The 25,092-nt window shown below is 44.6% G+C and overlaps 1 protein-coding gene across 1 annotated transcript in view; it reads left to right on the top strand.

The window, feature by feature from the left end:
• The window catches only part of cfap74 (cilia and flagella associated protein 74), a 240,871-nt gene that overhangs the window by 23,671 nt on the left and 192,108 nt on the right, over positions 1-25,092 (top strand). The window lies entirely within an intron of this gene.

Here is a 25,092-nt window from a genome sequence, read left to right on the forward strand (position 1 = left end):
CATATGGGTGCTTGCACCAAAATTGGGAGAGCTGTCCCACAGACTAGATAAGTAGCAGTCTGGCATAGTTATACTCACGGAATTATACCTTACAGACAATGTGCCAGACACCACTATCAACATCCCTCGGTATGTCCTGTCCCACCAGCAGGACAGACTCACCAAAGGTGGTGGCACAGTGGTATACAGTCAGGAGGGAGTTGCCCTGTGAGTCCTCAATGTTGACTCCGGGCCCCATGAAGTCTCATGACTCCAAGTCAAACATGGGCAAGGAAATCTACTGCTGATTACCATCTACAATTTCTCCAACCCCCACCCCCTAACCCACCCCTCCGTCAGCTGATGAATCAGTGCTCCTCCATGTTGAACACCAGTTGGAAGAAGCACTGAGGGTGGCAAGGGCGCAGAATGTACTCTGGGTGGGGAACTTCAATGTCTATCACCAAGATTGGCTTGGTAGCACCACTACTGGCTGAGGTATTCGACTCCTAAAGGACATAGCTGCTAGACTTAGTCTGCAGCAGGTAGTGAGGGAATAAACAAGGGAGAAAAACCCATTTGACTTTGTCCTCACCAATCTACCTGTTGCAGATGCATCTGTCCATGACAGCATCGGTAGGAGTGGCCACCGCACAATCCTAGTAGAGACGAACCCCCGCCTCAACATTGAGGATATTCACCATCGTGTTGTGTGACACTACCACCTTGCTAATTGGGATAGATTTCCACCAAATCTAGCAACTCAAAACTGGGCATCCATGAGGTGTTATGGACCAACAGAAGCAGCAAAATTGTCTACAACCGCAATCTGTAACCTCATGGCCCAGCGTATCCCCCACTCTACCATTACCATCAAGCCAGGATTCAACCCTAGCTCAATGAAGAGTGCAGGAGGACACGCCAGGAGCAGCATCAGCATACCTAAAAATGAGGTGTCAACCTGGTGAAGCTACAACACAGGACTACTTGCTTGCCAAACATTGGAAGCAGCATGTGATAGACAGAGCTAAGCGATTTCACAACCAATGGACTAGATCTAAACTCTGCAGCCCTGTCACATGCAGTCGTGGTAGACAATTAAACAACTCATTGGAGGAGGAGGCTCCACAAATATCCCCATTCTCAATGATGAGGGAGCCCAGCACATCAGTGCAAAAGACTGAAGCACTTGCAGCCAACTTCAGCCAGAAGTGCTGAGTGATAATCCATCTCGGCCTCCTCTGGAGGTCCCCAGCATCACAGCTGCCAGTCTTCAGCTAGAAGGTACTGAATACTTATGGGCCCTGACAACGTTCCGACAACATTCTGGCAATAGTACTGAAAATTTGTGCTCCAGAACTTGCTGTGCCCATAGCCAAGCTGTTCCAGTGCAGCTACAACACTGGCACCTACCCGGCTGAGTGGAAAATTGCCCAGGTCCTGTACACAAAAAACAGGACAAATCCAACCTGGCCAATCACCACCTCATCACAAAAACAGAATTACCTGGAAAAACTCAGTAGGTCTGGCAGCATCGGTGGAGAAGAAATCAGTTAACGTTTCGAGTCTTCATGAAGGGTCATGAAGACTCGAAACGTTAACTGATTTCTTCTCCACCGATGCTGCCAGACCTGCTGAGTTTTTCCAGGTAATTCTGTTTTTGTTTTGGATTTCCAGCATCCGCAGTAGCTTTTAGCTTTTTGTTTTCACCACCTCATCAGTCTACTCTTGGTCATCAGCAAAGTGATGAAAGGGGTCGTCGACAGTGCTATCAAGCGGCACCAATAACCCGCTCATTGGCACTCAGTTTGGGTTCTGCCAGGGCCACTCAACTCCTGACCTCATTACATCCTTGGTTTAAACATGGACAAAAGAGTTGAACTCCCGAGGTGAGGTAAGAATGACTGCCCTTGACATCAAAGCAGCAGTTGACCGAGTGTGGCATCAAGGAGCCCTTGCAAAATTGGAGTCAATGGAAATCAGTGGAAAAGCTCTCCCTTGGTTGGAGTCATACCTAGCACAAAGGAAGATGGTTGTGGATATTGGAGGTCAAGCCTCTCAGTCCTGTGAAATTGCTGCATGAGTTCCTCAGGGTAGTGTCCTAGACCAAACCATCTTCAGTTGCTTCATTAAATGACCTTCTCTCCATCATAAGGTCAGAATTGGAGTTGTTCGCTGATGATTCCATAATATTTTGCACCATTCACAGCTCATCAGATACTGAAGCAGTCCGTACCCATGCATCAGGCAATGACCATCCCCAGCAAAATAGAATCTAACCATCTCCCCTTGACATTCAATGGCATTACAATCGCTGAATCGTCCAGATACTCAATATCCTGGGGGTTACCATTGACCAGAAAGAGAAAGTGGACCAGACATATAAATACTGTGGCTCCAAGAGCAGGTCAGAGGCTGGGAATTCTGCAGCAGGTAACTCACCTCCTGACTCCCCAAAGCCTGTCCACCATCCACAAAGCACAAGTCAGGCGTGTGATGGGATACTCTCCACTTGCCTGGATGAGTGCAGCTCCAACAATGTTCAAGAAGCTTGACACCATTCAGGACAAAGCAGCTGTTTGATTGGCACCCCTTCCACAAACATCACTCCCTCCACCATCAGTGCACAGTAGCAGCAGTGTGTACCATCTACAAGATGCACTGCAGCAACTCACCAGCTCCTTCAACAGCACCTTCCAAACTTACAATGCATATGATCTCGAAGAACAAGGGCAGCTGAAGCATGGGAACACTACCAACTGGAAGTTCCCTTCCAAATCACACACCATCCTTACTTGAAAGTATATTGTCGTTCCTTCACTGTCGCTGGGTGAAAATTCTGGAACTCCCTCCCTAACGGCACTGTGGATGAACCTACGCCACATGGACTGCAGCAGTTCAAGAAGGCAGCTCACCATCTCTTTCTCAAGGGTAATTAGAGATGGGCAATAAATTCTGGCCTAGCAGTGATGCCCACGCCCAGCGAAAGAATTACAAGGAACTGTCTACTAGTTAGGCGGGGAGGATTAAAATGGATTCCATCATGCATATCGTATCTTGCCATGCATTCACTGTAAGGTCACATTAAAGACACATAGGACATGAAAATGTCAATTTCTGAGATGATGTGAGATATAACAAATTACGAGCATATTTATTTGTATTGTATCTTGGATAGAGTGGAGAGGTTGGAGGTGTTTTCCTTAGAGAAAAGAAGATTGAGAGGAGATTTGATAGAGGTGTTCAAAATCTTGAAGGGCCTGGACAGAGTAGATGGGGAGAAACTGTTCCCATTGGCAGGAAGGTCGAGAAACAGTGGGCATGGATTTAAGAAGAATGGCAAAAGAATCAATGATGCCATGAGGAAAAACATTTTTAAGCAGTGCGTGGTTAGGATCTGCAATGTACTGTCTGAGAGTGTGGTGGAGGCCGATTCTATTGAGGCTTTCAAAAGAGAAGTATCTGACGAGAAAAATATTTCAGATCCGTTGGGACAGTGTGAGGGATTGGGACCAGCTGAGTTGTTATTCCAAAGAGGCAGCGTGTACATGGGCTGAGTGCAGTAACTATTCTATGATTTTAAGTGTGTGTTTGAAAAAGTGGTTTATGCATCACTAAACAATAAGAGATCAATTTAGGAATGTAGGGCCTACAGTACTTTGGTGTACTGCATGGCCAGCTGAAAGTTAAGCTAACCATTTGCCAATAACTAACAATAATAAACCAGAATCTAACAGCTCAGTCCTCAGGCAAGCACTAACTAACACAATTAATAGAACTAACATACAGTAACTGTTTCATGAGGGATTTTTCCGATAATCTGCTCCTATCCTTTATATTTCTTTCCCAATTTTGTATTCCTTAAGGTTCTGTTAACAGGTTCTCTCTTCATATCTACAGACACCAAGAAGTAGCTAATGTATGAAGTGTTGGTCTGAACTCATCTTAACCTGGTCACCTAATTATTGAAAGTTAACTGTTGAATTTCAAAGCATATAAAGGCCAGAGTACGAAGGAAAATAAATTATAGAAAGGTTGAGCAAGCCATTCCGAAAAGAAGAGCTATCAGCAAGATCTATAAGAGCTTAGGATTGAATTCAAAATTATAAGCGAACCCGTACCTTTCTCTAGTTTCTCTCCTATCTAAAATTATTAAAAATAAAGCATACAATTAAAAAGGGTCACAGAAGCAGAGGGACCTGGTAGTACGTGTGCACAAATCATTCAAGATCTGTGGCAGGACAGGTTAAGAAAATGGTTCAAAAGGCATACTGGATCCTGCTCTTTATAAATATATGCATAGAGCACTGCCATGAAAATATAATGATTTTCATAATATTATTGCGATTTGTTGTAAAAGTGGGTTAATAGTGGGGTTTGGATTAGTTTCTCTCTGTGTATGTGTGTGGGGAAATTTAATTGAGTTGGAGACAGTTGGTCACCAAAAAGGGAAGCTAGGTTTGAAATGCTAAATACATAAACATGGCTGAAGTTTTAGCAGGTGAGGTGTGAGGAAAATTTGCATTTTTAGATAAATTAAGATGGTCAGGTGTTACACCTAGCCAGAAGAAGCTAAGCCAAACAGTGTGTTTAATTTTCCCAAAGGTTACTGATATAATTAGTACATCCTGACCGGAACTGAAGCTGGCAAAACTCACTCTGAATTCTAAAAACAAAAAGCTAAAAGCTACTGCGGATGCTGGAAATCCAAAACAAAATAAAAACAGAATTACCTGGAAAAACTCAGCAAGTCTGGCAGCATCGGCGGAGAAGAAATCAGTCAACGTTTCGAGCCCTCATGGCCCTTCAGCAGAACTGAAGCATAGTTTCAACAAGGGAGAAATATAAATTGGTTTAAGGTGGGTGGGGGGGAAGAGACACATTGAGGGTGTGGTGTGAGCAGATAATCAAAAGATGTCAGAGACAAAAGGGTCAAAGAGGTGTTGAAGGTGGTGGTCTTTGTCTGAGAAAAGTGCTAATTAAGAATGCAAGACAGGATATTCAAAGTACAGCTCTAGTGGGGGTGGGGTGGAAAGACTAAAGGTTTTAGTTTTAGATTTAAAAATAATGGAAATAGGTGGGGAAAGAAGAATCTATATAAATTATTGAAAAAAAAGGCGGGTGGGGGGGGAAAAGAAACGGGGTGGGGATGGGGGGAGGGGGGTTTAAGATCTAAAGTTGTTGAATTCAATATTCAGCCCAGAAGGCTGTAAAGTGCCTAGTCGGAAGATGAGGTGCTGTTCCTCCAGTTTGCGTTGGGAAGTGAAGCCCAACGCAAACTGGAGGAACAGCACCTCATCTTCCGACTAGGCACTTTACAGCCTTCTGGGCTGAATATTGAATTCAACAACTTTAGATCTTAAACCCCCCCTCCCCCCATCCCCACCCCATTTCTTTTCCCCCCCCACCCGCCTTTTTTTTCAATAATTTATATAGATTCTTCTTTCCCCACCTATTTCCATTATTTTTAAATCTAAAACTAAAACCTTTAGTCTTTCCACCCCACCCCCACTAGAGCTGTACTTTGAATATCCTGTCTTGCATTCTTAATTAGCACTTTTCTCAGACAAAGACCACCACCTTCAACACCTCTTTGACCCTTTTGTCTCTGACATCTTTTGATTATCTGCTCACACCACACCCTCAATGTGTCTCTTCCCCCCCACCCACCTTAAACCAATTTATATTTCTCCCTTGTTGAAACTATGCTTCAGTTCTGCTGAAGGGCCATGAGGGCTCGAAACATTGACTGATTTCTTCTCCGCCGATGCTGCCAGACTTGCTGAGTTTTTCCAGGTAATTCTGTTTTTATTTCACTCTGAATTCTCCTGTCCAGGGCATTGTGTTGCTTTGCCTGGGTCTGCTTAAAACTATTTGTTTTTGACTGTTGCTTTAACGGAGGTGTAACTGAGAACCAGATTTGTTAGGGGTTGTAGGAGTTGTTATAGTAGTAATTTATAGACTTCTGTATGTGCTTGAAATCTTTTCTTTTGTTAATACATGTTTAATTTAGTTTTCTAAAAACCTCTGAAGTCGTGGTAGTCTTGTTACTTCTGAATTCAGGACATGCATCTTGAAATAAAATACAAATTGCAAAACAGTTGTGACCGTGTGATCAAGTATCCCTCATGGATTGGATCTGTCTGGCACACATCATCTGCCACGTCATAACAGTACAAGTGCAAAGATGGACTTTTATAAAACACTGGTTTGGTCTCAACTGGAGTATTGGGTACAATTCTGGGCACTACATTTTAAGAAGGGTGTGAAGGCATTAGAGATTGCGCAGAAAAGATTCATAAGAATGGTTCCAGTAATAAGGGACATCAGTTACATGGATAGATTGAAGGAGCTGGCGTTGTTTTCCTTAATTATTTTATAATTCTAAGTCAAAATGCTTCAATTTTCAGTTAGCTCCACATTATATTAACCAGGTCATCTTCTTGTTCCCTGAATCTGCAATGCTCACTTGATATTTGCGCTTCTTTGTAGTTGGAATTGATGTTTGTTTTTCAATTGGATTAACCTTAAACTGCTACTAAGGGTAGCATCTGTCACATTAGGAAAGATTGCTCCATGATAACAATGTCAGCTAAAATTACTACCTGTTCTATCATGTAAACTTAGCTTTTGTTAATTCAAAGTCTTTCAAGTTATTTATATGTTCCATGCATACACACACTGTACCAGCTTTTAAAATTAACAGCATCTTTCTTATATATCCAGAATATATTTTAATCTGCTTCTTAATTTGCTGTTGGACTTTCCTTGCATCCTTACAATATGTAAAATTAATGCATTGGAGACAAAAATATAATAATGTGAATAAACCCCAAATATTTAAAATTTGATTTTGTTTAATATAAAAGTAACCACCCACTTGCCCATGATCAAAAATTCAAGGTGATGCGTCAACCAAGTCTCAAAGCTGGATCAGTCGGCCTACATTTTCACTGCCATAGATGTAGAATTCTCCTTTCCATGCGTAGTATAAATAAGCTGAGTTATGTCACATGAATACACCCCAACACAAAATTAGGACTCAAAGACCACTTTATAAAAGACCCAGATTCCACAAGTACGTCGATAGTAATTTTGTTCTCTTCCTATTCGATCTCGTGGGTCCTAGTCACACGCTTGTTGTAAGTGGTGGCCAAGTTGTTACTATAGATAGAGTTGATCAGCAGACACATCTTAGGTGGAAAACATTATGGGCTGTAACCTCCGACCAGCATTGGAAAGTGCTGGCCTGCAGAAATTGGAAGAAATGAATACATACTTACCCGGTCTTGAAAATAACGTTGACACTTCCGTTTGTCGGAGCTGCTTGGGGCCTGTATCGAAAGACTCCTCATAGGCTCCAGCAAAGTCCAGATCCAACGTATTCAAGGAGGCAACACCCCTTTTTTACAGAACAAGCTGCCATGAAGCAGATAAGTTTGAAGGGCCAAGGTGGTGGTCCGGGGGTTGAGGGGTGGGTTGGGGGATTGGGGTGGTGGTCCAAGGCGGGGTGGGGTGGTCCAATGTCTGGGGGGTGTCGGAAGTCTGGGGGCAGTGGTCAGAACTCTGGGGTTTGGTTGGGCCGAGGTGGGGGTGTCCAAGGTCGGGGGGGCCCCGAGGTCCGGGAGGGGAGGCTTGTTGGTGGGGTCCAAGGTATGCGAGTGCATGGTGGGATCTGAGGTCGGGGGGAGGTTGGGGGTCGGAGAGTCGGGTGGGGGTTCAAGAGGGGGGTCGGAGGGCCGGGTCCGAGGAGGGCGTTTCTGAGCTGAGGGGGGCTGAGGTTGGTGGGGGGATGGTCGGGGGGTCCGATGTCGAGGGGGCTGGTTGAAGGGGTCCGAGGCCGGGGGTGGGGGTGTCCGAGTTCGGGGCGGGGTGGTGTCCCGTGGGGGGTTGGCGGGATCGGGGTCGGGGGTGTGGAGGAGGTGGGTATGTCTGAGCTCGGGGCAGGGTGGAGTCCCATGAGGGTTGGCGGGGTCGGGGGTGTGAAGGAGGTGGGGATGTCCGAGCTCCGGGCGCGGTGCAGTCCACTGGGGGGTTGGCGGGATCAGGGTCAGGGGTATGGGGGAATTCCATGGGGTCAGTCTGGGTCTTTACAATAGTTACTCAGAAGTTAGAAGAGGTTTTAATTCTTCTAACTTTATCTGGGTAACTATTTGTATAACCCCGGTGGAACCATCCAAAGTTTGCGATTTAAGCTGCATTTTTGGACGGTCCCCAGCGCAGTGCAATTGTCCCGGGGTGTGCAATTCTGGGCAATTGCTGTGCAAACCCTTACCTGGGAACTTGCCTGAGGGATTCCCCAGCACATCTTTGGGGGTCCCCCCAAATCTGACGCTGGGGAGTGCGGAAGTTAAGGGCCATTGTTTATTTATAAAGGGACTCAGCAGCAACTCGTGTGCTTTGACTTCAAACCCTTCCTCCATACTACTGACTGCTAACTACAGAGGTAGCCCGCGCTACTACTCTATTGGTTACTTAAGACCATGTGACTTTCCTCAACAGCATTCTTCTTAAAGGTATATTACACATTAGATAAAACCATAATTACCACATCCCTCCCCCTTTATTTGGAAATACATTTCATATTTACAATTACAGTTTTCTCAAGATAGTAGATTATTTACACAGATAAGTTCTTCTTATCGTGTCCACGGACAGTCTATACATGACCCAGCCCAGAACTGGACACATTTTTGCGCCTTGTTGTTGAATTCGGCAAGATCTGCAACAGTGCAGGGTTCCTCTAGCGATAGACATTGCAGATGTTGCATAGTCTGTGGCTCAGTTCCACATTCACAAGTTGTCGGGCTGGCTGTATATCCCCATTTGCTTAGTGACACCTTTGAACGACCCACACCAGTCCTAAGTCTGTTAAGGCACTTCCAGGTTGCCCAGTTGCAATTAGCTCCTGGGGGAAGGCTTTCATCCGGTAGAATTTCCATCGCTGGGGGTTGTTCGAGACTGGCGAGCCGATCTTTCCACAAGGCGATGTGGGCTTCAGATGGGGTTGATTGTAATGGAACAACACTGTTCATGAAGCTCTTCCTTGACTTTAGGCGGCTGGGTGTAGGTGTATGACCATGTAGAGGGTGCCTCTTATCTGATGTTTGACGGAGTCGCTCTTTCTTGCTGGCTACCGTTCTTCTTATATCAGGGGGAGCGATACCCGCCAGGATATATAGGCTGTTGGTGTTTGTTGGTTTTAAACAACCTGTGATACCACAGATAAGTAATTTACAAATTCAGTCTTTCTGGGGGTTTCTTTATGCGTGTAGAACGTCTCAGCTCTACAGCTTCAGATGCTTTGTCAGGAATCTCCTTTTCTGGAGTTTTCTGAACATCAGGATCTCCACATCAGGTGGGCACCTGCAAATCTGTATCCTCCACTCTTGCAGATACATCAGACACATCAGACATGTCTGTACGAGGTTGAGTTTTCTCAACAGGAAACGTTAACCCGGTCGTGAATACTGGTGGAATATTTCTTGGTGATTGGTTTCTCCCTTCCTTAGATGATCTACATGTCTCCATATGACTGGGCCTTCCACCTTCATGTTGTAAGATAGAAGTCCAGTCACTGCATTTATTTCACCCGGTAACCACTTTGGTCCTTCTCCAAAGTTCTTCATATATACCGTCTCTCCCACGGTAAATTTCTTCTCAGGACTATGCCAATCATGTCTAGTTTTCTGACTTCCCTGACTCCTTTCCATTTTCCCCCCTAAATTTGGCATTATCAAGCTAAATCTCATCCTGAGACGTCATTTCATCAATAACTCCACAGTGTGATATCTGTTGTGTGTGAAGAGCAGTCCTATGATGAAGAAGAAAGCGTGCTAGTTTGGTTGCTAAGGAATCTCCAGTTAACTTCTTCATGCCTGCCTTGAATGTTTGAACCGTCCTTTCGGCCAGTCCGTTTGAGGTACAGTTTTTACATGAGCGATACCATTGAGGCTGACAAACTCAGCACTCGTAAATGCCATCATCTATCAGAAACTACTACTTCTGGTAGTCTGTTAATGGCAAAACTTTGACGTTGGTGACCACCTCATATATGTCCATCCATTTTGAATGGGCATCAACAATAAGTAGAAACATTGTAACCCAGAAAGGTCCCACATAGTCAATGTGTAATCGTACCCATGGCATTCCTGGCCACTCCCAAGGTTGTAACGGAGCTGTTGCATGTAACTTTTGCAGTTGCTGACATTGCACACAATTCTTCACTAAACTGTCTGTTTCTCCATCCATCCCAGGCCACCATAGGTAGCTGCGTGCTATGGTCATCATTCGGGATATTCCTGGATGTGCCACTGTATAGTTAGATTAACAATGGCTCTCTTCCCTTTGGAGAAACTATCACTCATGCTCTCACAATAAGATGCCATACTGGCTGGATATTTCATGTCTTCTGTTGAAGTATGGCTCCATTTCATCAGATAAAGGCTCTTGTGACCAACAATGAAGCACTTGTTCTTGTAGTGTGTGAAGGTCTTTCAGCAAGTTTTCTTTTTCCTTTAGGAGGTTGCTCATTTAATCTCGAACTCTGTCACCAAGCAGGGTCTCTTCGAGTTTCTTCTGCTGTTCTTCCAGGTTTTGACTTGAGACAGCCTACGTTTCTTCCGGTTGTTGAGTCCTTACACACTCCTTTCCCAAAACAGGAACACTTCCAGCTTCCTTTTGGAATCTCAGTGGCCAATCAAGGTTGATTTCCCTTAGCCAGTTTCTCTAGGCTTGGTGCTCTGCCTCTCAATACCAACATTGGTAGCTTTACTGATAGGCTTCCATAATGGACAGTTACTCTATTTATGCCTTTGACTTGAATATCTTCACCCGTGTATGTTTTTAGTTGGCATCAGTTTCTTCTAAATTTAATTGACGTTCATCATAATTCAGATATGTGAAGGTATGTTCCCCAATTACTGGAGCGGAAGCTCCTGTGTCCAATTCCATTCTAACAGGTCTACCATTCACTTTCACTGTTACATATATCGGTTCTGTCTTTCCAACCTTCAAACTAAACAACAAATAAATATCTGAATTTGTTGCTTCAGGCTCTTCTACATTGTAGATCTCACTGGGTTTTTACTTTTGTTTAAAAGTCTGCCTGACTCCTTGCACTGTCTCATTATCTGTCCACTTCTGTGACAATAAAAACATTCCATTTTTTTTAAACTGCCAATCGTTACAAGGCTGCTTATTTCCAGCTCTATTGAAATTATTCCTTGTTTTCGCTGCTAAGTCATTTTTCTTTTATTTTCCGGCTAGCGGGGACTGTTTCCCGTTTCTCGGCAGTCTTGCATTTTCGTGCCCTTTTTGGTTGGGGCTTCCAGCCCAAAGTGGAGGACGGCGTCATTTTGCGCTCCCTGTGTGGCTTTTGAATCCCTTACTGTGCTCTCCATGGCCAGTGCTATCTCCGGCACCTTCTTAAGATCCAAATTTGTTTCAGACAATAATCTCTTCTGAATCGTGTCCCCATTCACACTGCACACTAAACGATCTCTGACCATGTCGCTTAGAAATGTACCAAACTCACAATGTTCCGTTAACTGCTTCAGTCTTGCCACATAACAAGCAACTGTCTCCCCTGGGCTCTGTTCCTTGAGTTAAACTTGAACCGTTGCATCGTTACTGAGGGCTTTGGTGATAATGACTCTTCACGAGGTCCACCAATTCATCGAATTTGGGGCACTGGGTGCCATCAAACTTCGAATCAAGCCATGGGCTTTATTCCCACATGTAGATAAGCAGATCACTCGCCTCTTCTCTTCCCCTGTAAACTCAATCGCTTGAAAAAATTAGACCAATTGTCCGTGGCTGGATTGAAAGGATCAATGCTCCTGAATTGCGGCATTCTGTGAGGGAGTTATTTTGCCAGGTTGAACGGAACTTCTACTTACAATTACTGGGTGAGGTACAGCCCGATTTCATTTCTTCTGATTTCTTCCGTTAACTTATTTTATTCTCGTCGCCAGATTTTTGGATCTTTGAATCTTCGTTGCACACTTGTTGTAAATGGTGGCCGAGTTGGTACTATAGATAGAGTTGATCAGCAGACACTCCTTAGGTGGAAAACATTATGTTTATTTACAAAGGTACTCTGCAGCAATTCATGAGTGCTTTCACTTCAAACCCTAGCTCCATACCACCACTGACTACTAACTGGCCTACCACTCTATTGGTTACTCAAGATCATGTGATCTTCCTCAACGACATCCTTCTTAAAGGTATATTATACATTAGATAAAACCATAATTACTACAATACACTATCAAAAAAAGCATAAAAGAGGAGAATGGACGCACTCTGCTAACGGCGAAATATGAATGAGTTCAATGAAATCAGAATCCTCGATAACAGTTTTAAAACTGAACGTGAGGTGACATACAATGAAGTATTGGAGTGAGAATTCCATTAAATTACCCCTTAGTGAAAGAAGAAAAATGACAATTTTAATCAACCTTAATTAATGGCATTAACAGGATTACTTTAATGAATCAAACATTTCCAAGTACCAGGCTTCAAGAGCAATTATTTGAGGATTTACTGAATGAGTGATTTAATAAAGCTCAGATGGTACTTCAGAAGATCATTCTAGAATCTTGTAGATAGCATTTTAATTTGAAGAATTGCAATGTAGAAGAATGCTTTGAGTACATTTGTAAAAATGGTTCTAAGCAGAATTAGGAAGTGTATGTGGTGTACAATGATTGAAGCTGCACTCAGCCATGATAAAAGAATTTACCCAATGGCTATTGTATATGCTTCTGTCATATTTCTTGTGTAAATTGAAGGGGCATTGCCTGCTCATGAACACAATCATTTTTTTTTAAGGCGATCATGGGATGTGGGCGACACTGGCTGGACCAGCATTTATTGCCCATCCCTAGTTGCCCTTGAGAAGGTGGTGGTGAGTTGCCTTCTTGAACCGCTGCAGTCCATGTGGCGTAGGTGCACCCCCAGTGCTGTTAGGAAGGGAGTTGTTTGGATGTGTTTTGTAAGTATAATTATGATGAATACTTCTTAACAGGAATGTGTCATTAAGAAATACCTTCACTGACTGTTAAAATGATTATATTAATAAATGAAACACGCGCACCAAAGAAACAGTATTGGAGGCAATGTCAAGGTATATTCCCCTGAAAGGGAAAGGTAGGACAAATAAATCCAGAGCACCCTAGATGACGAGGGAAATAGAGGTAAAGATGAAAAGGAAGAAGTGTGCATATGACAGATGTCAGGTAGAAAACACGATGGATGAATATAGAGGGACCAAAGGGGAAGTGAAAAAACTAATAAGAAGAGCAAGGAGAGAGCATGAAAAGAGATTAGCAGTTAACATAAAAGGGAATCCCAAGGTCTTCTATAAGCATATAAATAATAAAAGAGTGGAAAAAGAAAGAGTAGGGCTGATTAGGGATAAAAAAGGCTTCTTGCATGTGGATGCTGGAGAAATAGTGGAGGTGTTAGACAAGTACTTTGCATCTGTCTTTACAAAGGAAGAAGATGCTACCCAGGCCGAGGTGAGAGAGGAGGTAACTGGTACACTAGAAGAATTTACTATTGAGAAGAAGAAGGTGATAGAAAGATTATCTTTACTTAAAGTAGGTAAGGTACCAGGACCGTTTGAGATGCATCCAAGAGCACTGAGAGAAGTGAGGTTTGAAATTGCAGAGCCACTAGTGATAACCTTCCAGCCTTCCTTAGACACAGGGGAGGTGAAGAGGCTGAAGAACTGCGAATGTTACACCCTTGTTCAAAAAGGGGTGCAAGAATAAAGCCGGCAACTACAGGCCAGTCAGTTTCACCTCAGCGGTAGGGAAACCTCTGGAAACTATAGTACGGGATAAAATCAATAGTCACTTAGACAAGTGCAGGATAATTAAGGAAAGCCAGCATGGATTCATTTAAGGAAAATCATATTTAACTAACTTTTTATGAGGAGGTAACAGAGAAGGTCGATAAGGGCATCACTGTTGACGGTGTATATGGATTTTCAAAAGGTATTTTATACAGTGCCACACAACAGACTTGTGAGCAAAATCCTAGCTCCTGGAATAAAAGGGAAAGTAGGCACTTGGATAAGAAATTGGCTGAGTGACAGGGTACAGAGAGTAGTGATAAATGATTGTTTTTCAGATTGGAGGAAGGTCTGTAGTGGAGTTCCTCAGGGGTCAGTGTTGGGACCCTTGCTCTCCCTGATATACATTAATGACCTAGACTGTGGTGCTCAGGGCATGATTTTTAAATTTTCAGATAATACAAGATTGGAAATTTTGTCAACTGTGATGGGGATAGTCTTGGACTTCAAAAGGACATAGTTGGTGGATTGGGCAGACAAGTGGCAGATGAAGATCAATGCAGAGAAGTGTGAGGTGTTTCATTTTGGCAGAAAGAATATGGTGAGACAGTATAAAATAAAAGGAGAAACTCTAAAGGAGGTGCAGGAACAGAGGGACCTCGGTGTATATATACATAAGTCATTGAAAGTGGCAGAGCATGTTAAGAGAGCAGTTAATAAAGCATATAATATCTTAGACTTTATTAATAGGGGCATTGAGTATAAGAGTAAGGAGGTCTTGTTGAACTTGTATAAGACACTAGTTAGACCTCATCTGCAGTACTGCGTCCAGTTCTGGATGCCATACTTGAGGAAGGATGTGAAGGCATTGGAGACAGTACAGAGGAGATTCACAAGAATGTTTCCAGGGATAAAGAACTGTAGCTATGAGGATACGTTGGAGAGGTTGGGATTGTTTTCCTTGGAGAAGAGAAGGCTGAGAAGAGACTTGATAGAGGTATTCAAGATCCTGAGGAGTATGGACAGGGTAAATAGTGAGAAACTGTTCCCACTCAAGAGACTATCAAGAACTAGAGGGCACAGATTCAAAATAATTGGCAAAGGAGCAAGAGTGATGTGAGGAAATTTTTTTTCACCCAGAGGGTGGTTGGAGTCTGGAAAAACTTCCTGAGAGGGTGATGGAGGCAGGTTCGATCGAGGTATTCAAAAGGGAATTGGATTGTTATCTGAAAAGAGAGAATATGCAAAGTTATGGGAATAAGGCAGGGGAGTGGGACTAAGTAGAGTGCTCTTCCAGAGAACCAGTGCAGACTCGATGGGCCGAATGGCCTCCTGCACTGTAAAGATTTTGTGATTCTGTAATTGATTTGTTTCTAATTTCTCTACATTACAATAGTGACTACACTTCAAAAGCACTTCATTGGCTGTGAAGCACTTAGGGATGCCCTGGGGTTGAGAGACGCACCATATAAATGCAAGTTCTTCTAACCTTTTTTAAATTTTCACTGCTCTAGGTAAGGAAATACTTGATTCCGACGAGGCTGTGTTTGCAGAGAATATAATAGGTGAAAACATTGCAGAGCATGAGTCTTTGATGTGATAAACTCAAAATGAATCACTCAATGATATGAAATAATGCAAATTAGTTGGTGTTAGTTAGATTATATGGTTGTCTGCCAAAATGTGTTTGTTGAGACTTTCTCTGGTGAATTATTGGTTAAATGCAGCACCTAGTGCAGTTATAGTCATAGAGTTTTAATGGCACAGAATAAGCGTCATTTGTCCCATCAAATACATGGTACTGGTAATGTAGCTTCAAACACCATGCTAAATTTGCTAATCAGGATTAGAGTCGACTGTGATGTCTTTCACAATAAAACATGCTGCCAGCATCAACCATCTGAGAGCACAATGATGACTAGTGCCTTGGAATGCAGTGCTGGAAAACTGTTGGCATCCGTGGAACTGAACCCTCAGATACACATACTCGGCAAATGAGGAAAAGGAGAGAAACAATTGTAAAAAAAGAAATGAACCTAAAATTTGTTCAATCTTCTTAGTCAGCAAGCATTTTAGAATAAAAACTTCAATCTCTGAAACTGAAAATCATCACGGAGCATAAAGTTTATGTTCCTGAGAAACAGAATGCCAAATATTCACATTTTATTGCAGATGCTGGAAACCTGAAATGCCTTCCACCTGACACTTGTTCATGTTTAGTTTTCCTCAGCAAGTATTATAAACATTAGCACATCAGTAAGTTCAAGTATGGAAAGGTACAGATTTACACAAAGTTTGTTGGCTACATGTATTTTGCTCTCAGTTTCTCTCCTCACTCAGAAGTATTTTCTACTCACTCTCATCTATCAAATACTTGAACATGAACCCCTACCTTCCTTTAACAAGCTGGCTGTACAACATTTATCCTATATTTATTTTGCATTTGGCTAAAAGGTAACTATTGTAATAGTCTGAAAAAGATGGTTTATGGTCTGATGTAAAAACAACTAAAGGGAGATTATATTCTACTGAGTTATCATATACCTCTTAATGGCAATAAATAAAAGTATTTGTAAACTTACTGCTGTTCCAGTCATCTCTATAGTTTATGTTTTACAACGAGGATCCCCTATGTTTTATTATCCACTTTCCCAATAATATTATGAACAGATCTTCAGTGTTTCTTTGAATCAAGAATTCGTGCCAGATATCCTTTGCCCTATCTCCTTCAAATTTTCTCACTTGTTCTTCTTAAGGCTCTGCTCCTGCTGGAATATCATTCCACAGGCATTAGCCAACTGCTCAATCTGGCACTCTCTAACAATCAGTGTTTCTCTACACATGAGTCTGGACAGTGTCATCAAGCTGTTCAATCAGAGTAAAACCTCATCCTCTTGTTGCTGCTCTCCACACTTTACAGCAAGAGCCACAGTCAGCAATATGGAGCCACAATCCAACTTGATATTTCTCCTCTATCTCAGAACGTATCCCTGATGATGAGAAATCACCACCAATAAACTTAGCTTCTTCTGTGTGTCATAATCATGTAAAGCAATTTATTTCCGTATTTCCTCTTAGCAATTGAACAGAAGGTGACAAAAATATTAACAATATTGTATTGAATAAAATGCTTGTCAAGCATTTTCAAGTAACGATAGAGCCTATATTAAACACTGTGACACTAAAAAGGCCATTTGTAACTTGGTAAAGCCTGAGCTCAAATCCAACAAGATGCTTTTTACTTGATGGTGAAAAACCATAGAACTGAATGTGCAGATCAATGCCAGTAACCTACACATCTTTATAATGAATGGCAACATGTCAAAATAATAAGCGCACATGCAAATATGTATAGTGTATTAAACAAGCAAACATGGCCAATTATTGAAGATTACATGCTAATGTATTTTGTCCCTGTACTCTATGTGACTGTGACCATGGTGAACTAACCCACCTCACCTTTCTCAACCTGGTCAACCACACCATCGTCCTCCAATGCCTTTTTTCTGCTGTTCAGTCTGATAGACCAACCTCGCCTCATTCCATTCCTATCTTTTCAGCCATAGCCAGAGAATCTCCTGCAATGACTTTTCTACCCATTCCCATACCTCTGGTGTCCTATCCTTGGTCCTCTCCTATACCTCATCCACGTGCTGCCCCTTGGCAGCATCATCCAAAAACACGCCAGATTCCATGTGTATGTTGAAGGCACCGCCACCTCTCTCTACACCCTCACTGCTTCTGATTCGTCTGACATCAAGTAGTGGATGAACAGAAATTTTCTCCAAATAAATATTACTTCCACCCCTGTAATATCATCCATCTCTGACCTGCCTCGGATCATCAATTGCTGAAACTGTTAGCCATGCCTTTGTAATCTCCAGACTCAAATATTTCAATGCTCTCACCTGCCCATCTCTGTAACCTTCCCCAGCTCTACAACCCTTCAAGATCTTTGCAGTCCACCTCTGGCCTCTTGTATTTCCCCATTGATGACCGTCAGCTGTCAGGGCCCGAGGCTTTAGAATTCCTTCCCTAAACTTCTCTGCCTCTCCACTCCTTTAAGTCAGTCCTTAAAACCTACCTCTTTGACCAAACTATCGGTCACCTAGCCTAATATCTTAATGTGATTTGGGGTCAAATTTTGTCAGATAACACTTCTGTGAAGTGTCTTGGGATGTTTTAATATAAATGTGCATTGCTGTTTTTGTATGAAATCCAATGGTGCACACTCTTCTGTTTCTCATCTTTACTTATCCAAGCACAGAATATCCCAAATGCACATATGAAACAAGAATAACTGGAAATAGTAAACTGAATGATGTTAATTTTCCTTTGGGTAGTTTACTATCAAAAAGTTCCTCCATTACATAAATGTGTTTGACAATCATTTTAATTTGTCACAAGGGGACATAAGTTCAAGGTGAGGGGCAGGAGGTTTAGGGAGGTTGTGAGGAAAAACTTTTTTACCCAGAGGGTGGTGACGGTCTGGAATGCACTGCCTGGGAGGGTGGTGGAGGCGGGTTGCCTCACATCCTTTAAAAAGTAACTGGATGAGCACTTGGCATAACATTCAAGGCTATGAGCCAAGTGCTGGTAAATGGGATTAGGTAGGTAGGTCAGGTGTTTCTCATGTGTTGGTGCAGACTCGATGGGCCAAAGGGTCTCTTCTGCACTGTTTGATTCTGTGAATTTATAGGATCATGTCAACGTCATTAAGCTATAAGCTCCATCAGAAGCGCTCTGAAGCCATGAAAATGTCATTGCTTTGTGCATGATATCTGAACAAATATTATGTGTAGCTCCTTAGGGTGTTCTTGTTCCCTTTCTAAACTCATCATATTCAAACCAGCCCAGTAACAATATTCAGTGCAAGCAACTGTGCAGCTGTCTCATTTATTCGTGTCAGTCATTTTGGAGATTTGGGTCACCTTGTCTCGGCTTGTGAGAGTGCTTATTGCTTGCAAATTTGTCATCAGCACACCAGTCATTTTCCATGTATTTGTCCTGTATTGTTCTAGATGCTCTTAATGTCTGAGCTGCCATTTAAAATATCGACTGGGTGAGAAATTCATCTCTGGAGCACCACCTCCAGTGGCATATTATAGAGGTCTAGTGCTGTGCTGTTGAAGCATCTGTACTGACAACACCAGTGTCTGCCAGAAGGCTGTGAAGGAGCACTATCCTAACGTCACCCAACCCAACTGGGTGATGCAACACCAGGGCACCTAATTTGGAGCATGCAGGTTCAGGTTGCTCACTCTTCCTCCTAGGGCTGGGAAGGCAGCTGTTCTTGGATGATGCAAAGCAGAAAATCAAAAGGGGAAGGTTGGTATGAGGCATAGAAGGTGGGGTGGGAAGGAAGCAGTCCATGGTCATACTTGAACACTCCATCATCCTCAATGTTCTCAGCAATGTTGGATTTTAAGGGCTCTGTCACCGCCGGCCCCACGATGCTCAGAGCCATCACCTACATAGAGCTCAGGAGCTGCTGGTGTCCTTGTTATTTGCCGGCTCTGCTTTGCTCTCTTCTTTTGTGTGCCACCTCATCATGCAGGAGAGGGGGCAGAATGTCAGTGTGATGCACCTGCCATAGCTGAATAGCTGAATCTATGTGGAGATAGTGAAAGGTGGTGTGAGACTGGTAGCATTAGTAAGTGTGTGAGGGTGAGGTAGAGTATTTGGATGCCTAGACGTGAGTCCTGAATGCCAGGGAGCGCAATTAGGTAAGTGATAGAAGTGCATTGCATTGAGCAGTGGAAGAGATTGGTGGTGTGTTGGGTATATTTCATGTGAAGATGCATTCAACATTCTTGATCACCATGTGAGGTGAGCTCTTGAGCCACTGCTGCCAGGTCCTTGGGGACAGATTCTGGGAATTGACTGTCCTGGCCATATGCTCTCACTCCCTTCTGAGGGTGGTCCTTGAGGGTCTCATAGACCTCCCTGCAGAAGTGTGGCTTCTCTCCTGCTGCCCACTTCCACTACGAATCCTCGAGTACCACATCTGCCTCCCTCGACCCCTCTTTCTGCACTGGTGCTCCATTTTCCATGTTTTAAATTCCAGAAAATTATTGAGCGTAGCTTTCCTTTAAGACAGACTGTCTGCCTTTAAGAAGAGAGAGCTGGCTGCACCATGTGCTATTAGCAAAATGCTGTTTGGTCCTCTGCTGGGCACAGAGGCAGGAAGCTGTGAGGAACCTGCTCAATCCTACGCTGCAATCAGGTAAATGAAGTGGGAGCACCAGATTTGTACGCTGCCCACCTCTAAAGGAACCATCATGGAAAGGTCACAAATTGCGGCTCCTGCACTCAAAAGACAGGGCAGGTGAATTTTTAACCCACTGTCTCCAATGTGCACAAGATGGAATTGTTCTATTAAGCAGTAGCATGGTAATTACAGGCCACGTTCAGTGGTCTGAAAGGGGAAGAAAACAAGTCGAGGAAAATTAAGAGGAAAGAGTAAAGGAGTCACAGTTAAAACCATTATTAAATAAGTTATCAAAAATAAATTGATGCATTATTGCAGCCATGTTCATGAAACACAGTTAATTATGACTAACTACATTCCATCAGTTGTAGGTACTCAATTTTAAGGTCTTGTAATTAATTTAGAATGAATGGATCATTTCTTCTCAATAATCTGCACTGAGCATACTGATCAGCAGCTAGCTGTCTGTACCAATAAAGTATATATTCCCAATGCAGCAGTTATACAGCTAATTGCCTACAGAAACAGGTATATGAAAAGACAAAAAAGACTTGTATTTATGTAGTGCCTTTCATGAGCAACAGACATATCAAAGTGCTTTATATTCAGTAAAGTGCTTTTGAAGTCCCTCCCTACCTCTGTAATCTCGTCCAACTGCACAACCCTCTGGGATATCTGCACTCCTTTAATTCTGGTCTCTTGTGCATTCCCAATCATAATCACTTCACCATTGGTGGCCATGCCTTCAGTTTCCTGGGCATCAAGCTCTGCAATTCCCTCCCGCCACCTCTCCGTCTCTCCACCTCATTTTCCTCCTTTAAGACTCTTCTTAAAACCTTACTCTTTGACCAAGCTTTTGGTCATCTGAGCTAATATCTCCATATAGTGGCTCGATGTCATACTTCGTTTCGTAATGCTCCTGTGAAGCGAATTGGATGACATTTCATTATGTTATATGCTATATAAAAATGCTGTTGTTGTTGTTGTTGGAGTGTAGTTATTGTTGTAATGTAGGAAGGCAATATGAGCCTTGAAGTGGCTGTCAGTGTGCTATTTGGGGGTTATGTACTGTTTACTTAAGTTTTTGGGCGAATCATTGGCCTAGATGTGCTGCAGCGGAACATTGCATCAAGACGAAATATTAACCTCATTGTGGGTTTATCTGCACGAGATGGACTGCATCAGCTTAATAAGGCAGCTTACCTCCACCTTCTCAAGGGGCAATTAGGGATGGCAATATGCTAGCCTCGTTGGCTGCGGTGGGAAAGTGACCGTTGTTCCTCTCCTTTTGGAATGTGCTTTGCAAAGAAGGCAGTGGCTTTTGTCGAGGTTCATCCCAAGCAGCACTATGATGCAGGACTCTGTGCTCTATGGGCTGTTCCTAGGGATGCACACTGATATCAACTTCACCTCTGGCTAGAGGATCATCACTTTGGTGAAAGGCGCTTTTTGGTCTGCCCAAAAGTTGCAGGTCTTCCAGTGCAAAGAGTTGCCCTTGACTGAGTGTTGCACATTCCAAGGTCCAGGACTACGAGCTGAGGGACGCACTAAAGCTTGGGGCAGCCGCTGCAAAGACCCGATGGGGAAAGGTCGCTGTCTAAAAGGCCTTTCAGCCATAGCGCACCGAGGGGCTGAACAATTTGTAAGAGCCCCTGGGTTGGCTGACTCACGCTGAATGTGCTTAACTGAATATCAAGAGTATGGAAATTGTATTCAGGCACCTCAGAGAGAAACGTGCTCACGTGGAGAAAAGTGGAATTCTATCGCACTTTCTGTAATTTTTCCAATTTGAAATGTTCGCCCCCCCAGGCTGTATGCCTCACATGGAAAGTATATCGTAAATATCAAAGAATTACAATTGTACAGAGGCACCTAGGAGTGGAACATACTGCAGTGAGAGAAGCCTAATTCTATGGCACTTTGTAATTATCAAGTTGAAATGTGTATTGTCAGGTACTTTTACAAAGTTTCATGAATAAAGTACATTTTTGGGGAACAAAATGATGGCCATGGCAGGCACTCACATCCCTTGAATTAATTAATATAAATTAATACAATTTGATGAATTAATTAATATAATTTAATGGATTATTTAATATAATTTGATGAATTAATTAATATAAGTTCCCCCTCCCCCTCAGTCCAGTTGCTCTCCTCACCCAGCAGCTTCCCTGGCAACCGAATGTTCCACATTCCCTTTTCAACCAAAAGAAAATAAGCTGACATTATTTTAAAAGCTGTTTCCCTACCGACCTTGCACAGCACCAGGTATCTTACAGTAATTACTGTGTCCACAGTGAATCATGTTTTGCTGCAGTTTTCCTCGTTATAAACGCTCCGCTCTCCCCCCCGCCCCCCCCAATGCCGGGTCTCGGATGGTTCGGCCCGGGCCGTTACCATGGAGACCGCGGGCGCTTGGCCCGAAGCTCGGGCCTCGGGTGAACGCGACCGGCCGGGTGAGGAGACTCGGGGCAGGGCTTTTACCGGCGAGGTTTGCAGGGCGGCTGATGTGTCCCGGGGAGGATTTACCCCCCTCTCGGGGCAGCGCCAGGGGGTAGAGGATAGAGACCGGAGCCTCCCCCACCCCCACCCAGAGCCTCCCCCACCCCCACCCCCACCCAGAGCCTCCCCCACCCCCACCCCCACCCCCACCCAGAGCCTCCCCCACCTCACCCCCACCCAGAGCCTCCCCCACCCCCACCCAGAGCCTCCCCCACCCCCACCCCCACCCCCACCCAGAGCCTCCCCCACCTCACCCCCACCCAGAGCCTCCCCCACCTCACCCCCACCCAGAGCCTCCCCCACCCCCACCCCCACCCCCACCCAGAGCCCACCTCCTCCCCCCAAAGCCCCCTCCCCAAAGCCCCCTCCCCCTCAAACCCCCAGAGCCCCCTCCTCCCCCTCAAACCCCCAGAGCCCCCTCCTCCCCCTCAAACCCCCAGAGCCCCCTCCTCCCCCTCAAACCCCCAGAGCCCCCTCAAACCCCCAGAGCCCCCTCCTCTCCCTCAAACCCCCAGAGCCCCCTCCTCCTCCCCCTCAAACCCCCAGAGCCCCCTCCTCCCCCTCAAACCCCCAGAGCCCCCTCCTCCCCCTCAAACCCCCAGAGCCCCCTCCTCCCCCTCAAACCCCCAGAGCCCCCTCAAACCCCCAGAGCCCCCTCCTCCCCCTCAAACCCCCAGAGCCCCCTCCTCCTTCCCCTCAAACCCCCAGAGCCCCCTCCTCCTTCCCCTCAAACCCCCAGAGCCCCCTCCTCCTTCCCCTCAAACCCCCAGAGCCTCCTTCTCCTTCCCCTCAAACCCCCAGAGCCTCCTCCTCCTTCCCCTCAAACCCCCAGAGCCTCCTCCTCCTTCCCCTCAAACCCCCAGAGCCCCCTCCTCCCCCTCAAACCCCCAGAGCCCCCTCCTCCTTCCCCTCAAACCCCCAGAGCCTCCTCCTCCTTCCCCTCAAACCCCCAGAGCCGCCTCCTCCTTCCCCTCAAACCCCCAGAGCCTCCTCCTCCTTCCCCTCAAACCCCCAGAGCCTCCTCCTCCTTCCCCTCAAACCCCCAGAGCACCCTCCTCCCCTTCAAACCCCAGAGCCTCCTCCTCCTTCCCCTCAAACCCCCAGAGCCCCCTCCTCCCCCTCAAACCCCAGAGCCTCCTCCTCCTTCCTCTCAAACCCCCAGAGCCCCCTCCTCCCCCTCAAACCCCCAGAGCCCCCTCCTCCTTCCCCTCAAACCCCCAGAGCCCCCTCCTCCTTCCCCTCAAACCCCCAGAGCCCCTCCTCCTTCCCCTCAAACCCCCAGAGCCTCCTCCTCCTTCCCCTCAAACCCCCAGAGCCTCCTCCTCCTTCCCCTCAAACCCCCAGAGCCGCCTCCTCCTTTCCCTCAAACCCCCAGAGCCTCCTCCTCCTTCCCCTCAAACCCCCAGAGCCTCCTCCTCCTTCCCCTCAAACCCCCAGAGTCCCCTCCTCCTCCTTCCCCTCAAACCCCCAGAGCTCCCTCCTTCCGTTTAAACTCCCAGAGCCCCCTCACACTCCCAGCGCCGCCTCCCTCCCTTCAAACCCTAGTGGCGTCCCGTCCTCCCCCTTAAACCCCCAGAGCCGCCCTCCCCTCTTAAATCTCTAGATCTCCCCCTAGAGCTCCAAGCTCCTACTCCCCTCTTAAAGCCCCAGAGCTCCCCAGTGGGAGCTATCCAGTGTGGTACTGAAAATACAGATCAATAAGGACTCAAGTTCGATCCCTGTGCTTTGCAGAGTTAGTTGCAGTAGAGGTTGTATCTTTGGTCTTAGCGCCTCTGAAATAAGGACAATTAAAAATATCTCACAGGGTTTCTCCTCCTGATCCATATACAGTGAGCCCTGCTGTAAACTCTGTGTGTTTGTGGACATGTTGGTTGAGGTCAGAATTAGCTCATCTCTGATGGTCCCCATAATCCAATATCCTACCAACACTCAACGCCTAGGTTTGTACATTTGAGTAACAACTCGGGCGACGTACCAGCTGGTTGCTCAAATCTATGGAACTGTGGTTCAGTATAAATCAGACGGGAGCCCAGAAAATGAGGAAGAGAAATATGTGTGATTTATTTAGTAAAGTATAATGCACAACAACAACAAATTGTATTTATGTGGCACCTTTAATGTAATAAAACATCTCAAGGTGTTTCATTGAGTCATGAATGTAGCAGTAAATCAACACACAGTCAACTAATTGCATTAAGAGCTGACGTCAATACATTGTTCCTGCTATTAGAAAAAATGGTCCCTTAAAAATCTAACAGCTTTAAAACATTATCTTTTCAAATTGAAGACTGCAATTTATTCAGTGTAGCGATCATTAATTAACAGACAGTAGGATTGTGTAAAATTATCTCTCATGTACTGTGAAAAATGAATTGTATGCAAGGTACTTTATATCTAATGTGATGGATTTAATAACGCTCACTCCACAACTAATGTTAATGCAGAAATACTGTTAATTTATTGCACTTAATTATGGATAGTTCCTGAAGTAATTATACTGATTCTGCAAATAATTGCTTAAATACGGTAGTATAGTTTTGCAACTGTTAGCAGTTTATGACTGAGCAAATGGAAATGTGTCTTTTTTGCACCCCGTGTT

Source organism: Cetorhinus maximus, chromosome 15 (assembly GCF_964194155.1).
Source record: "Cetorhinus maximus chromosome 15, sCetMax3.hap1.1, whole genome shotgun sequence".
NCBI classification, from domain to species: Eukaryota; Metazoa; Chordata; class Chondrichthyes; order Lamniformes; family Cetorhinidae; genus Cetorhinus; species Cetorhinus maximus.